The following is a 16573-nucleotide window of genomic DNA, read 5'->3' as shown; positions in this document are numbered from 1 at the left end:
TTACCAAAATAATTTTGAAAACCGTTTTCAAGCAGACATTCTACAGCATACAATTACCACTAAAATTAAAACTTGTTGGAATCATGCTAAATACAGCACTTTAGTTAATGCATTATTGAAACATTAATATACAATTTTTTAACAAGAATTAATAGCACAGATGAAGGTATTTTTTTAATGCCATATTTTCTTCTCCTGCAGGGAGCCCTTCGGGGTCAGATCTACAGTTAGTTTGGGGTTGCAAAGTTATGCATACAGTTCCCTGGGGGATGGGGGCCCCAGTTGGGAAATACAAATAACCTTTGGCACAGTAAATACCCCATGGGCTTAGGATTCTCAACCGGCTTGACTGCATGGGTCAGAACCAGAGCCAATTGACCTTATTTTCTCCAGTTTCTAGTGTTTGTGGCACAGGCAAGAGCAGATTATTATTGTTGCCTTGCTGCAGCTTGAAGGCAGCTGGCCCGCCTTATTTGAATTCGTAAGGCCTGCATGGGCCCCATGGTTACTATTTCCACAGGTGTGGGAGCCACTGCTTTGGGTCTGGAGTCAATGCTGGTACAGTCATCAAGTCCATTGTTGTAAGCAGTTTCTATCATCCTTTAAGTGTTCCATCAGTTGAGAGGAATCTGGTCTTGGCTGATGGGTCCAAGTCAGTGAGGAAACATTCTGGGCTGTCGCAGAGAGCAGAAGGGGCTAGCGTCCTCTACTCCTTTTAACTCTTGTCGAGTGACAGGCAGCTGAGACTGCTGTGCCAGCTTCCACAAGATATGGTACCCTGAGTGCTCAGTTTTCCAATGCAGCCATTCGATTGCCTCACGCATCATTGCTGTTAGGTTGTGGAATTTCACTAGGGCATCTGCAGCTGCATTACCTGGCATTAAGTTAACATTATGGGCAGAAATATGGAAAGCAGTTACCTTCCATTTCTGGCAGGATGTCCAGGTGTCTTCCCACAGTTCCTTCCCCCATAGGGGGCAGTAAGACCCACTTTTAATTGGGTGTGTCACATCTCAATTGAAACAACCTAACCAAAATGTCCCACCCATAAGAGGTCTGCACCCATAAGAATGGATTAAAAGAACATGGTCTTTACATAACTTCAACCAGCACACTTACCACAGGGCAGCGGTTCCCAAAGTGGGGTCTCCAGACCAGCAGCATCTGCATCACCTGGAATTTGTTAGAAACGCAAATTATCAAGCCCCATTCAAACCTACTGAATTCAAAACTCTGAGCTGGGGGCTCTGTGATAGGTGTTTTAACAAGCCTTCCTGGTGATCCTGCTGTACACTAATTGAAGAATCACTTTCCTAGGGTATCTGTTCCCAAAGTCTCCCAGGGTTGGGAAAGTCTTCATGAGGTCACCTCAGTCATTTCCCTCACTGTGGAACCACGTTATCAGAAAGACAGTTTGTTATTGTGGTTATCTTAAGTTTCCTGAGCTGCCCTGGGGCTCCCTATGGTATTACTCCCCAGGTTCTCTAGATAAAGGCCATCTGCCTCCCCAACTGATGTCACCAAATTCTGAATGAAAACGGCTCCAGCTGGGCTCTCAGACCCACACAGAGGAAGACTTCCTCAACCCAGGTTACTTCCTCCAGCACTTGTAAAAATGGCTCTGGCCACCTCACAGAGATATTTTAAGTTTTGTTATCACAGAATCAAAAATTATATAACTTTCAATAGCAAGATAAGCCAGCTTTAGCTTTCAGACAAGAAACACATTCATTTTTTTTTTGCCTCCTGCAGAAGATGTTATCTTGTGGTTTGCTGCAGTAAAACGTGATGCTCCAGGAACTAGGGTCACTTCCAGTAACTTTTCTGGCTTCAATGACCCAAACTTTCCATAGGAAATGGCATGGTTGCCTGATAACAACCACCCTTTTGGTCTTCCACTGTACTGATGTGGGATAGTTGGGCTGAGGGGAGAAGGGAAAGGAGGACGCCTTTGAAAATCTGATTTTGTTCCTCTCCTCTTTGGAACCCTCTGGTGACTTCTATTGGCTAACTCGGTAGTTCTCAAAACAGGATTACCTAGGGCTCTTGTTTAACATGTAGATTCCTGAGACCCTAAAACAAGTGCCTCTAATGTCATCACACTTTTGGAAACACAGGAAAGATATAGCCTAAATTTCTTTACTTTGCAGAAAAAAATTCTTCATGATATGGGAGCTGGTACATCTCAAGAATGATCTCCTACCATTCTCCTTTTGTCATTTAGGATATTTGCTCTTGTTTGTTTGTTCATTTTGGTAAACAGTCTTTAATATATCTTTTCTTCTGTTTCTAAGGTGCTTAGAAATTTTTTTAGGAATATCTGCTAAATTTTATCAAAAATATTTCCATAATTGATATGATAATTTAAAAAAAATCTAGTTTGTTGATAATATATATCATGTTGAAAGATTTTCTGATATTGAATCACACTTGGATTTCTAGGATAAATCCTTCATGGTCAAGGATGCCATTCTTTAGCCATGTTGCTAGATTCTATGTAAAAGAAAATCTATTACCTATAAATTTTATTTTTCTTAAGGTAAATAGTTTTAAAAAGTCAAATAGTTCCATAAAGCATATAATGCAAAAGAACAGTTCTCACCTCACTCCTACCTATCCTTCAGTACCCACTTTCTAGAGGACAACCACTTACAACTTTTATATTTGTTTGTTCTGTTATTTGCTTTCCTAAGTGACATGTTTATATAGCTATTGATTTTTTTCAGTTTTTGACATCATGCAGTAACTCTGACTGTGGGAAAAGGGGATTTGGCTTCTTTACCCACACAAACCCTACATGTATACACACACACACACATGCACAAACCTATGCTTGCAGGCATATCCACACTAAAATATACTCCACCCATGTGCCATCTTCCCAGTGTGGTTGTATCCTAATTTTGGTTCATTCATATTCAGTTTACATTCTTATGATTATATATATAGTATTCCAACTAAGTTGTGAGATAAACTATGATTAAATTTCTTTTTGTCAACTTTTGATTTTCTCTAGCATTAATAATTTTCTTATTTTTGTACTTCTGTAATTTTCCTATGTACTAATCACTAATTTACACCCAAACTCTCTGACAGAATAAAAATTTCATCTCAATACTTCTGAACAGATATTTTATAAAATTAATCTTTTTCAAAAAGATATCCTATCTAGAGCCTTCTGTCGCACTTCAGTCTGGACTGAGAGTTCTCTATGCTCGTTGTACATACAGCTGTTACACCAAGATCTCCCTTTAACCTCATCTCGGAGATTTCCTTCCTCTCTCTTGGAGACCTTATTTTCCTTTTTTATTTACTCTTGTGCTTTGAGGGAGCATATCTTCCAATACCTTTCCAAGAAAGGGTACATGGAAGCTAAATTTTTTGAGATCTTGAAGGTCTGGAAAAAAAATTCTGCCTTTACATGTAATGGTCTGGTTCACTGGGTATAGAATTCTAAACTAGAAATGAATTTTCTCTGCGAAGTCAGAAGGCATTGCTCCATTGTTTTCCATAGAAAAATTTTGCCATTCTCATTCCTAAATCTCTGCACATGACCTGATCTTTCACTGTTTTGTCCCAAGCACTATGCAATTTCAGTCATGTGCTTTGGTGTTGAGCACTTTTTATCCATGTGCTCAGCTCTGGGTGAACTCTCTCAATCAGTTCTGGGGAATTTCCTTAATAATTTATTCTCCTGTTCTCTGTTCTCCCTTTCTGGAACTACTAACATTTAGATATGGAACTCCTTCAACTGATCTTTGAATTTTATCTTATCTTTTATACTGTTTCTCTTTTTTGTTGTTGTATTTTCTTGGAGATTTTACCAACCTTATTTCCCAATAATACAGGACACCCAGTTAAATTTGAATTTCAGATAACTAAATATTGTATGGAACATACACTAGAAACATTATTTGTCATTATTCTGAAATTCAAATTTAACTGGGTATCCAGTATTTTAATTTGTTAAATTTGACAACACTTCCAACCCTTCTATTGAGTTACTCCTTTCTGCTATCCTATTTTTAATGTCCAAATTCTCTATTAATCCTCTCTGTTTCTTTCTAATAGCTTCTTTTGTTTCTTGAATATAATATCTTCTCTTTTCTTTCTAAAGGTTTTAGGGGATTTTAATGCTTTATTCTGCTCCCTGCTTTTTCCCTAAATTTCTTTTTTTTAAATGCAATTTTACTGAGATATAGTCACACAGCATACAAACCATCTGACATGTACAATCAATGGCTCAAAGTATCATCACCTACTTGTGCATTCACCACCATGATCAATTTTAGAACATTTTCATGACTCCCGAAAAATAAATAAAAAGAAAAAGGAAAACCCAAAATATCCCATGCCCTTTATCTCCCGCTATTATTGACTCAGTATTGGTGTGGTACATTTGTTACTGTTGATGAAAGAGTATTAAGATATTACCGTTAACTATAGTCTGCAGTTTGCAATAGGTACATTTTTTCCCATATACCCCTCTATTTTATTAACACCTTGTAATAGTGTCATATTTTGTTCTAGTTCATGAAAGAACTTTTTTATATTTGTACAGTTAATCACAGTCATCGCCCACTACAAGATTTACTGTGTTATACAGTCCCATGTTTTAACCTCTGGCTTTCCTTCTAGTGACATAACATGACTCCAAACTCCCCCTTTCCACCACATTCACCCACAATTCAACACTGTTAATTATTCTCACAATAATGTGCTACAGTCACCTGTAATCCATTTCCAAACGTTTAAGTTCGACCTAGTTAAAAAGTCTACACATACTAAGCAACACTCCCCATTCTCCAGACTCATTCTATATCCTGGAAACCTAGGCTGTAGATTTTTATATCTATAAGTTTACATATTATAATTAGTTCATATTAGTGAGATCATACACTATTTGTCCTTTTGTGCCTGGCTCATTTCACTTAACATAATGTCCCCAAGGTCCATCCATGTTGTTGCGTGCATCGTCCAAATTTCTTTTTAACCTTTGTTTCAGGCTCTGCCTTTCATGTTAGATTTTCTCAGGTTTCAAGGTGACCCTTGGTTGTCTGCTAATATTTATGAATGATTCACTAAAAAGTTGACTGGGAGTGTGGCAAATGTGGTGAAACCTGTTGATTGGGAGGCCTCCCTGAAGTACTCTCTGTCTCATTGGGGGTTTCTAACTGTCAGTATCTTCCGGTCTTCTCTCTTGGGCTTATCAGGTCCCCATAGAGGAATCTTCTAATTTCCTTTCTGGAGGGGTAACAATGGCTGCCAGCATTCTGGAAGGTGAGGCATAGGAGAAGGCCAGGGCCCAGGGGTCCCACCTTTCCGTCATCAATCGTCCCCCTAATCCTCATTTACAATGTGGTATTCTTGCCTCAATGTGCCTGGTGTCCCTAAGTCCAAAATCCGTCTGGTTCAGCCTCCCAAAGAGTCTTCTGCCAGGAGGTAGCCGGGGACCACGCACCCTGTGTAGATCAAAGGGGGTGACCTGGGAGCCTAACTGCTTCTTACATGGACTTCAAATGAATTTCCCTGTTCTCCACTCTTCCCGGCCCCCTCGTTTTTAGAGATCCCTGATTCCTCCTGTTCCTGAACAGTTCTGGGGTTGAACTCACTACAGGCTTGGGTTTCAGTTTTCCACGGCCTGCTGAGACAGTTCTCACTCGTACAGCCGTTTTCAAACTTCCAAAATATTGGTGCTGCCGCAACTCCTGTCCTTCAGGTGTAGCCTCTTTAGTCCTTTCACTGTTATTTTATCAGGGTTTTGGAAGAGAAGAGTAGTAAATAATTCTGTTCACTTTGTGAAGTTTAACCAGAAGTTGCTGGTATTTCGTTTAGAATTTGCTTCCACTCAGAAGTAAGATTATTTTATAATTCTCTATTCTTTTAATATCTCTTATCAGATTTTTGTATTACTGCGTTGCTGGCTCACAAAATGGATGCCTTTTCATCTTTTTCTGTGGCCTGGATTAGTTTAACAAACATAGGAATTAACTGCATTAAGGGTACATAAAACATGGCTATGAAGTCATCTGATATTCACTCTTTCTTCAACGGTAGATTTTTCATTGCATTTCCAATCTCTTCCATGGTAATTGATTTGTTCAAATTTTCCACTTCTTGTTGGGTCAATTTCAGTAATTTATATTTTACTAGCAATCATCTGTTGTCACTAGATTTTTACATTTGTTACTCCAAGTTTCTTATAGTATTCTTTATAATTCTTTTAATCCCTCTTTATTTGTATTATATCGCCTTTCTCATTCTTAATCTTGGCATATTTTTCTTCTCTTACTCATTTTTTCTTAGCAGGCTCTTGAGTGATTTATCTGTTTTATTTGTCCTTTGAAGAGCCAGTATTTTGATTTATCCTCTTCATGTATTTGTTTGTTTGCTGTGTGAGCTTTTACCTTTGTTTATTTTCTTTTCCTTTTGGTTTATTTTATTGCTCTTTTCCTAATACCTTAAAATAAATATTTATTTACTTTTTTTTCATCTTTCTTCCTTAAAAATGAATTCATGTAAAGCTATAAATTTCCCTCAGAGTAAACTTTCTTTGAGGTCCATAAGTTTCAGATGAATTGTTGTTTTTTTTGCTTTATTGTTTGTAATTTCCCTTTAAATTTCCTCTCTGATCCACCTACTACCTTGTAGACTGTTTCTTAATTTCCAATTCATTGAGAATTTTTGTTGTATTATTACTCATTTCTAATTTCATTCAATCATGATCAGGCTGTGTGTTAGCTTACTTTTTAAAACTGTATTTCCTTTGTAGCCATGCACAATATTTCTTTATTTTGTGTCTCATGTACACAATAAAAAAATGTACATTTTCTATTTAAGAGATGTAATGTCTCCATACAGCCATTAAATCAGGTTTATTGATCATAGTAATCAATTCCTCTCTGTCTGTGCTTATTTTTTTTACCTACTAGACCTATTCAATCCTGGGAAAATGTATCAAAACCTCCAACAAAAAGTCATTTTGTTGCTATTAGGTTGTGCTTGCATTTCTGATGCTTTTTGCTTTATTTAAGTTTGACTTCTACGTTGTTTGGTACATTTAGGTTTTGAGTATTATATTTCTTTATAAATGGTACCTTTTATAATTACATCATGACCTGCCTTTAGTGTTCTTAACCTAAAATTCTACCATGTGTAATATTAATATTTCTACTTCTACTTTTCTTTGTTTACATTTGCCTAGATAGATCTTTGCCTACTCCTTGCTTTCCAGCTTTTCTCTATTATTACTTTTTAGGTGTGTTTCATATGTAGGTATTTTTTTTTTAAGCCCAATCTGATGGATTGTCTTTTAATGGAAGAACTCAGTATTCCTATTGTATATCATTCACAAGATATACTTGATTCTATTATTTCATCTTACTTTTTTCTATAATGAATTTTTATTTTTTTTCTTTTTTCCCTTAAATTATTCATTCCATTTTCCATTCTGATATGTATTTCTCTGCTAGCATTTAAAAACAAGATACTGTTTATTATTCTCTCCATTTACATCATTTCCCCCACAAAGATGCTCCAGTTCCTTCCTGATTCCCCCTCACTCCAGTGAGATGAGACATTTAAAATTATTTCACTTTCTGCCTCTCCTCCCCTCCTTAACCTTTTGGAATCTTTTTAGTTTTTTCTGCTCTTTTTATCCACCTCCAGTTATATTTTTTTCATTTAAGTGTGTCCATCCCCACCACAACCCCTCAGACACTTCTCTGAAAGCTTTATTTTGCTTTCTCTGATTATCCTCTCTTTGGCTGCTGGCCCTTATTAAATGGGTTGTTATTTTCTATGTGGGATCCCTAGGTCTCAGATATGGTTGTTCATATGTCCTAAGTGGTGGCTGTCCCACAAATGACTGAAGGTGAAGAAATCTCAGTCCCCACAGGCTGAATTCCAGAAGCTTCCAAAACCCTGCAGAGGCACCTGCAAGAAATCCCTTGCTTGCCCTCCTGACTTCTCACACTGCCCCACCTCAGAGCAGGGGACTCAGTTCCCTGATTCAGCTCCTTCTTGACCTCGTGGGGTAGGGGGCCCAGCACAGTCCCCTGGCTCTATATTGGCTTTCACCCCAATTGTCCAACTTTTCCCAGGATTTGCCATCTTCCGTTCTTTACTACTGGCCTTTGACTTTATACTCTAGGCATTTGCCCATCCCACTGGGAAAAAGAGCGTCACAATTTTCTCAGCTTGGAATCCATCAAAGCCTAAGACCTCACTTGTACCCAGACACCCATAGGAGTCAGCAGCTGAAATGTTGAGGTAGGGATGAGGAAGATGGAAATTCCAGTCAGGTAGTCATATTCCCAGACTCCCCTCCAGCCCCATAAATTATTTCCATAGCCATTAGTCATGCAAAGCCTGGATTAAAAGAGAATAGTCAGAATGAATAGCTACAGTTGACACCTGGATACAAGCTCATCGCATTTCTGAGCTTCAGGCTGGCCTATCTGGGAGACAAATGCCATTCACCATGGTCCTAACCACATTTTTAGGACCACTGCTTTCCAAGATGAGAAAGAGTTCCTGCACTTTAACTATGGAAAAAAAGCAATGAAAATGGCTTAGAGTAAAAATGTAAGTCTTTCCTAACCTTGCTTTATCTGATGAGATATCCACCTGCAAGGAAAAATCACTGCCAGTCTCTTCTCAGAAAGTTTAAAGCTCAGGCTGGTTCTGGAAAAGAAGATTGAGTGGGCATATTATTAACCTAAATGGGATTAGGTTTCTGTTTCAATAAAGATTCCCATTAAGGCTGAAAGCAATACAGCTACCACAGAGGCAGCAATAACCACCCACTGCCTGTAGGAAGAGGTGCTTAAATTACACCTGGCTGTGCACCCCATTATCATTTTGCAAAAGGCAGTAACTCGAGGTGGACCTCTGTGGTCACAGTGTCCTTCAGGTGATGGCCTCAAAGGAATCCTAGCTAGAATGCAATCAATACTCTGAACATACATCACTCATGTATCAGCACACGACACGAGGCTGCCAATGATTAATCAACTAATTATGATAGGCTCCTTTCATCTCATAGTATGTGGCTTGTTGACTGTTTTCGTACTTCTGTTTTTAGCTGCAAATGGAAAGGGTATGACAATGAGATTTCATTCAAATTCTGTCCATCAAGAAAGATAAGTCAGTGCTTTTATTCCTCTTGGGTGGGTATTGCCTGAGCCTGCCACGCTGGGGCAAGCAGGAATTCCAGAGTCTTTGTTCCGTTTGCCAATTTCTACTCTGAGGAAAACTTCAATTTTTCTTTTTTACAAGACATGGGGAAGAGGTCACACACTGTCAGCCTGAGGGCTGCTTCTAGCCCTCAGACATGTACTGTATGAGCTGCAGGGTTTAAAAAAAAGAAAAAAGAAAAATGAATTCGCTGTCAACCTTTAAAAATCAGAAAATGCAACATGAAAGTCTGAATTTCTATCTTTTCTTGGAAAAAAAATGTCTGCTTACCCTGGGCTCAAATCCCCTAAGCCAACAATTGGCAGGACTGAGTGACAACCCCCTTTGGCTGGGGCAAGTGCTCTGCCATTGGCCCCAGTCCCAACACTTTCTTTGTTTACACCTGTGACTACTCTCATTTTCATTACCTGCCTGGCTGCTGACTTGGGAGTGCAGTCTGGCAGGGATGGTTCCCAGAAGGCCACAGTTCTGGTCCTCCCTTTACCGGGAAGCCCTGGACACCTCTCTTCACAATTTTAGAGCTTTATTATGTAGAAAAGAAGCAGCACCCAGGGAAGTCAAGTGGCTTGCTCCAGGGCATTTGTCCAGTGTCCTTTCCACTGCATCCTGCCATGAAAGTAAATGCAGGCCACAAACAGAAGTGCTTCCGATGTTCAGAGACAAGGAAGGACACCATGTTCTGAGGGGCAGGTGACAGGGTGTACCAGATGTGTCTAAAAGGACAATTCTAATTCTCTTCCCATTTCCTCCATAGATAAGGCATGTTAACCACTCCACCCCCTGGTTCCTCTCGGTTCAAGTTCTGACATACCTGTTACTTTGGATCCAGAAATTCCAGGAATCCCTGACAGAGAATCTCTGTCCAGATCAGTGGGCCAAGGGAAGTAACACATCCTGGATCCTGGATTCCACCCACTTACTTGGGAAATCTTCCAGATAAATTCAGAGATAACACAAAGCCCTGGGAACTGTCCTGTTCATCTGAACCTATTCAACCCCCACCAGATGAAAACAACTCTACAGATTTAGTGAGCAGAAGAATCACCTGGGGATGTTGTTAAAATGCAAATTCTGATTCAGAAGGGCTAGGGTGGGCCCAGAGATTCTGCATTTCTGACAAGCTCCCGGGTGATGCTGATGCAGCTGGTCCATGGCCCATGTTTCGAACAGCAAGGGGCAATGGAACCACCTTCTATCATTGCCTTTTCTTGCTCTTCTTGCCAGACTCCTTGCCTTTTATTCCTTCTTTTCTTTCTTAGCCTTCTTTTCCTCTCCATTCATCTTTCCCAGCCAATTCTATTCCTGCCAGGCATCCTTACTAATCCTCAATCCCCCTGCATTCAGGACTAGAGAAACCCCTGCCCTTTCCTCCTCCAGACATCCATCTCTCTGGGCCCCTCGGGTTTGAACTGCCAGGAAAATAAGGGTCACTACTTATTGATGATTGTGTGCCAGACGCTTGTACCACAGACATTACCTGCATTCTTCAATTCTCACAACTAACCTGTAAAGTAGATACTATTGCTGTCATTCTAGAATTGAGAAAATTGATACTTGGTGCTATTAAAAGGAAACTTGTCCTCAACTAGGAAGTAATGAGCTGAGCTTAGAATTGCATGTCTGATGCCCAAGTCTACAACTTTTATTCTCCGCCATTCTAGTAGGAGAGGCTTGAGCAAAAAGGAATGGAGTACACTCCAGTTTTGCATCCTGTGCCTATCTCTGCACCCTTTATAAGCATCTATGGGACAGCTTGACATTTGAGTAATAGGAGCTGTCTTAGAAACACCCAGATTTGCTGGGATGGGACAGGATTCCACATAGCACAGTAGTCATATTAAAACTCAAACTTACCATTCGATCCAGCGATTGCACTTCTCGGGATATACCCGGAAGATCGGAAAGCAGTGACACGAACAGATATCTGCACGCCAATGTTCATAGCAGCATTATTCACAATTGCCAAGAGATGGAAACAACCCAAATGTCCATCAACAGATGAGTGGATAAATAAAATGTGGTATATACACACGATGGAATACTACGCGGCAGTAAGAAGGAACGATCTGGTGAAACATATGACAACATGGATGAACCTTGAAGACATAATGCTGAGCGAAATAAGCCAGGCACAAAAAGAGAAATATTATATGCTACCACTAATGTGAACTTTGAAAAATGTAAAACAAATGGTTTATAATGTAGAATATAGGGGAACTAGCAGTAGAGAGCAATTAAGGAAGGGGGAACAATAATCCAAGAAGAACAGATAAGCTATTTAACGTTCTGGGGATGCCCAGAAATGACTATGGTCTGTTAATTTCTGATGGATGTAGTAGGAACAAGTTCACTGAAATGTTGCTATAGTATGTATGTAACTTTCTTGGGGTAAAGTAGGAACATGTTGGAAGTTAAGCAGTTATCTTAGGTTAGTTGTCTTTTTCTTACTCCCTTGCTATGGTCTCTTTGAAATGTTCTTTTATTGTATGTTTGTTTTCTTTTTAACTTTTTTTTTCATACAGTTGATTTCAAAAAAGAAGGGAAAGTTAAAAAAAAAAAAAAAAAGAAAAAAGACAAACAAGGAAAAAAAAAAAAAAAAGATGTAGTGCCCCTTTGAGGAGCCTGTGGAGAATGCAGGGGTATTCGCCTACCCCACCTCCATGGTTGCTAACATGACCACAGACATAGGGGACTGGTGGTTTGATGGGTTGAGCCCTCTACCATAAGTTTTACCCTTGGGAAGACGGTTGCTGCAAAGGAGAGGCTAGGCCTCCCTGTATTTGTGCCTAAGAGTCTCCTCCTGAATGCCTCTTTGTTGCTCAGATGTGGCCCTCTCTCTCTGGCTAAGCCAACTTGAAAGGTGAAATCACTGCCCTCCCCCCTACGTGGGATCAGACACCCAGGGAAGTGAATCTCCCTGGCAACGTGGAATATGACTCCCGGGGAGGAATGTAGACCCGGCATCGTGGGATGGAGAACATCTTCTTGACCAAAAGGGGGATGTGAAAGGAAATGAAATAAGCTTCAGTGGCAGAGAGATTCCAAAACGAGCCGAGAGATCACTCTGGTGGGCACTCTTACGCACACTTTAGACAACCTTTTTTAGGTTCTAAAGAATTGGGGTAGCTGGTGGTGGATACCTGAAACTATTAAACTACAACCCAGAACCCATGAATCTCGAAGACAGTTGTATAAAAATGTAGCTTATGAGGGGTGACAGTGGGATTGGGAATGCCATAAGGACCAAACTCCACTTTGTCTAGTTTATGGATCGATGTGTAGAAAAGTAGGGGAAGCAAACAAACAGACAAAGGTACCTAGTGTTCTTTTTTACTTCAATTGCTCTTTTTCACTCTAATTATTATTCTTGTTATTTTTGTGTGTGTGCTAATGAAGGTGTCAGGGATTGATTTAGGTGATGAATGTACAACTATGTAATGGTACTGTAAACAATCGAAAGTACAATTTGTTTTGTATGACTGCGTGGTATGTGAATATATCTCAATAAAATGATGATTAAAAAAAAAAAAAAAAAAAAAAAAACTCAAACTTGCCAATATGATCAAATTGCAATGTAATCCTTTCATTAGGCCCCCAACTGTACACATATAATCTATTGCCGAAAAGGAAATTACAATTAGCCAATCACATAACCACATCGAGTCCAAAGGACAGTGCCAAGTCTATCAGCCCAGATGGATGGGTAACCAGTTTTCCTTCTCTCTCTCTAGTTTCTCTTTTTTGACTCCAGCTCTAGGATTCCCAGGGTCTGTTATTATTCTCCACTCATTCCTCAAGATCATACCCCAAGGTCAGGGCTTCCCATCTGGGAAACTGCCACCGGATCTTAAAACCTTTTCGTCCTTTAGATTCCTCAGACTGCAGCACCTGCAAGACAAACAAAGCTTTCCCTTGCTTATGTTGGCTGTCTTCCTTCCCTGGCTTTTCTTAGATTTAAAATAAAGATTTTCTTTTAATTCCTACCAAACATCTTACAAGGTGTGAGGGGCTGAGGGAAAGCAAGAGGCAAGTGATGAGGAAAATCCCATCTCGATACAAAAGGAAGAGTTTGGATTTTAAAATCCAGAATTGGTGGGGAAATTTGTAGATGGACAGTATGGTGTGAAAGAATGAGCTCTGGCCCAGGAGTCAGGACATTTGGTTCTTAAATCCATCGTGGCCACAAATCGGCTGTGCAACCTTGGATAAACTGTGCCATTATTCTGGAAGCACATTTCTTCATCTTTAAAATGAGGGTACTGGATTGAAGAATTGAGAGCATTTCTTTGATTTCACAATCAAGGAATGCAATTTCTCTTCTGTGTCTTCTCTAGCCCCCAAACTAAAATGATCCAAAAAATTTTTTTGTGAAAATATTGTTGTATCCAACCAGAAATTTAGACACCAAATAGGTTGAGTCAATGTATGAAAACTAGATGACTAATAATGATAAGCAAATAATGATAAAAATAAAAGACCAAAAAGTTATATAAAGACTAAAATGGCTGATTCTATAGTTTTTCTCTTTTAAAAGACTTCACATCCCCTACCAAAAGGGGCCACCATTATCCATGATTATTAGTTAACTGTAAAACATGTAACAAGGGTAATATGTGTTCTATTATGTAGTATATTGCAATTTTCTTGAATTGCTTTCCAATAAAACATTGAATTATAAACTCAAATGCTAGCATTTTTATTCCAAACAATGGTAGGAAGATTGGAAATAAAATTAGGTCAACACAAATAATTTCCTTGCTGTCTTTGAAGTGAACGTGTAATTATGCTGGCTTTATGGCAATTCATCTGCCCCCAAATTTTCAAATTGAAAAACAAACCTGCCTGCAGTGACCTCTCTCTCCCTACACAAACCAGGCCAGAAGATAGGTTTATTGGGTTATCCTTCTCACTGGACTTTGAATGTGTGTTTTGGGGGAAGCTCAACCCCCAGTAATACAAGGGCAAAGATAACATGTTTGCCTTTTTCAATTGTCTGGCTCAGGAAAAATATATAAACCAATCCGCATGCACACAGCCTTCCCCAGTCCCATATCTGAGGACATCCTCATGCACTTGGCCCTTGGAAACCTGAACTCCCCTGAGGAGCTCACCAGTTATTTTCGGAGGATCACCCTTCATCAGCCCATATGATCCATTCAGGAAGATGCCATCTCTCTGAACCAGCCTCAGCCACTCCACCCAGGGGGGGCCTTGGCTGGGAGGAACATTGTCTGTGATGATGCCATGGCTTGAGGATTCCTCTTCTCCTTCTCCTGCCTCCATACCCCCATCTTGGCTCAGGTACCAATGGCCTCTGTGCCACAATCACAATTGAAAATAATACTTTGATTCTTTGTCCCTGGACTCCCCAGGCCTGACTGTTCTTTACTAGGGATAGAATTCTCCTTTACTAAAAAAGCAGTTATTACCTTGGAAAACCAAAGCCACCCACCATTTTGTGTCCACTATGTTCCCCGATGAGGGAAACGAAAGGCACTGGGAAGTCTAGAATGTCAGAACACTTAAGCAGATAGAAAGATAAGTTTAAGGGAAAAGCTGCCCTCTTCTCATCCTCCACTAACCACTAAGGCCTATTTGCTTTTTATCTACATTAAGAACCACAGTTATAACATATGTATATATATGGTTGAAGATGTGGGTTGCAAATTGCCCTAAGCCAATTAGACCATTAAGTAACTATCAGGTTCCTGCGGTAAATACCTGGGATTAAAGGAGGATGGAAGATGAAGACTCCACATCTGCCTCCCCCCCAACCTTGCCCCCACATGGATGTTATGACAACTACTCTTAGGCCAATTTCTGCCAAATATTTATTAGCAAGTATGCACCATCATCCTAGAACTTGTTCTTAATCTTGGCCAAATCCCGACATCAGGCACCAGTAAGCACCATGCATAATAAAGGAGCAGACACCACAATATCCTGACAGCAGCCCAGTCCGGTCTTTGGTAGGATCAGGCAACAGAGACCCCCACCCATACCCTCCAGGCAGGTGCTCTGCCCCACGGTGTGAGGAAATATTCCCAAGCAAGAATGGTGAGAACTTGTACCATGTTCTATGCAACCTCATAGCTTGAAAGCTACATGTTTAGTCAATGAAGAAATGTTTCTTACATCACTTATGCTAATTGACACACCCTCTGGTGTCGATTTCTATAATAATATTTACAATGCTTATGCATCCACTTTTAGATTGTGGTTCTCTGATTAGTTTCCTTCAAATGCTATCCAGCACCTTTAGAGTAAAGATTAAAGTTAACTTACACATAATTACATCACGGTGTTTATATGGAATTTTTTTAAATTGGCAGAGATAATTTTCTGACATATCCCACTTCCAAATTTGACATCTGAAACCCCTCCACCAGTCCCATCCATTCCATTCTGCAGGAGAGATTATGGAAATATACAAATAAAAGTGTAACATTCTTTTTGAGTTTACATTCCAGCTCACTATTCAGTCATTAATGTATTTTAATACAGTGGAGAGAAAGGAAAATGAATGAAAACACGGTAGGGAAAGAAATGACCTGGGGACCTAGGAATTTGTTTCAGCAAAGTAGTGTTTGCTAAAAAGGACATTGTAGGATAGGTCAGGGAAAGGGACAGAGAGACAGATGGGAGTATTCTTCTCCACATGCATCCTCTCTGCAAAAGGAGCCCAAACCACTGCGTAGAGAAGGGATTCTCTTTCTGGGATTATTAACAGTGGCTCACAGAATCACTGCTCAGGTAAAGAATAGAGAAAGGGAGCCATTGAGTAGAACAAGATCCATCCCTCATTGTTTATCAAAGGAGCCAAATGAGTTCTTTACCAGAGTCATTTACCCTTACAAACAGCTCAGGCCATTGTTCCCCTGGGTAGGACAAAGACTTATTCCATCAATAACTCCCTGTTTTGTTTTGTTTTTTAATCAGTTATAATAACTTATGTCTTGCCCCTTCTACCCACTATTGACATTTGTTTTGGACAATCAGTTAAATTTTAAAAGGGCAGTGTAGTTTTATTTGGCAAAACCCTTAGGAACATGGTCAGTGCTACTCTCAGTTATTGTTTTACTTAATGATCAGTTAATGGCATTGAGCTTCCATCGATGTGTAGAAAGTAGTGAAGTAGGAAGAGTGATGGGCCAGAAAAAAGGAACCTGGAATGTGTGGCAGCCTGGTCTCTTCTCTAAATTGAGGAGACTGGATGAGATGACCCCTAAGGTCTCCTCCAGGATGCAGCATTAATTTCTATAGCCATTTTTTATTGAGCATCTACTACATGAGAAGCATTGTTCTTGACTGTATCTAGGGGACATAATAGTGAGTAAAAGAGACAAAGTCCATACCCTTATGGGACCTACATTCT

Source organism: Choloepus didactylus, chromosome 7, assembly GCF_015220235.1.
Source record: "Choloepus didactylus isolate mChoDid1 chromosome 7, mChoDid1.pri, whole genome shotgun sequence".
NCBI classification, from domain to species: Eukaryota; Metazoa; Chordata; class Mammalia; order Pilosa; family Megalonychidae; genus Choloepus; species Choloepus didactylus.
Note: the sequence above shows the minus strand (reverse complement) of the source record.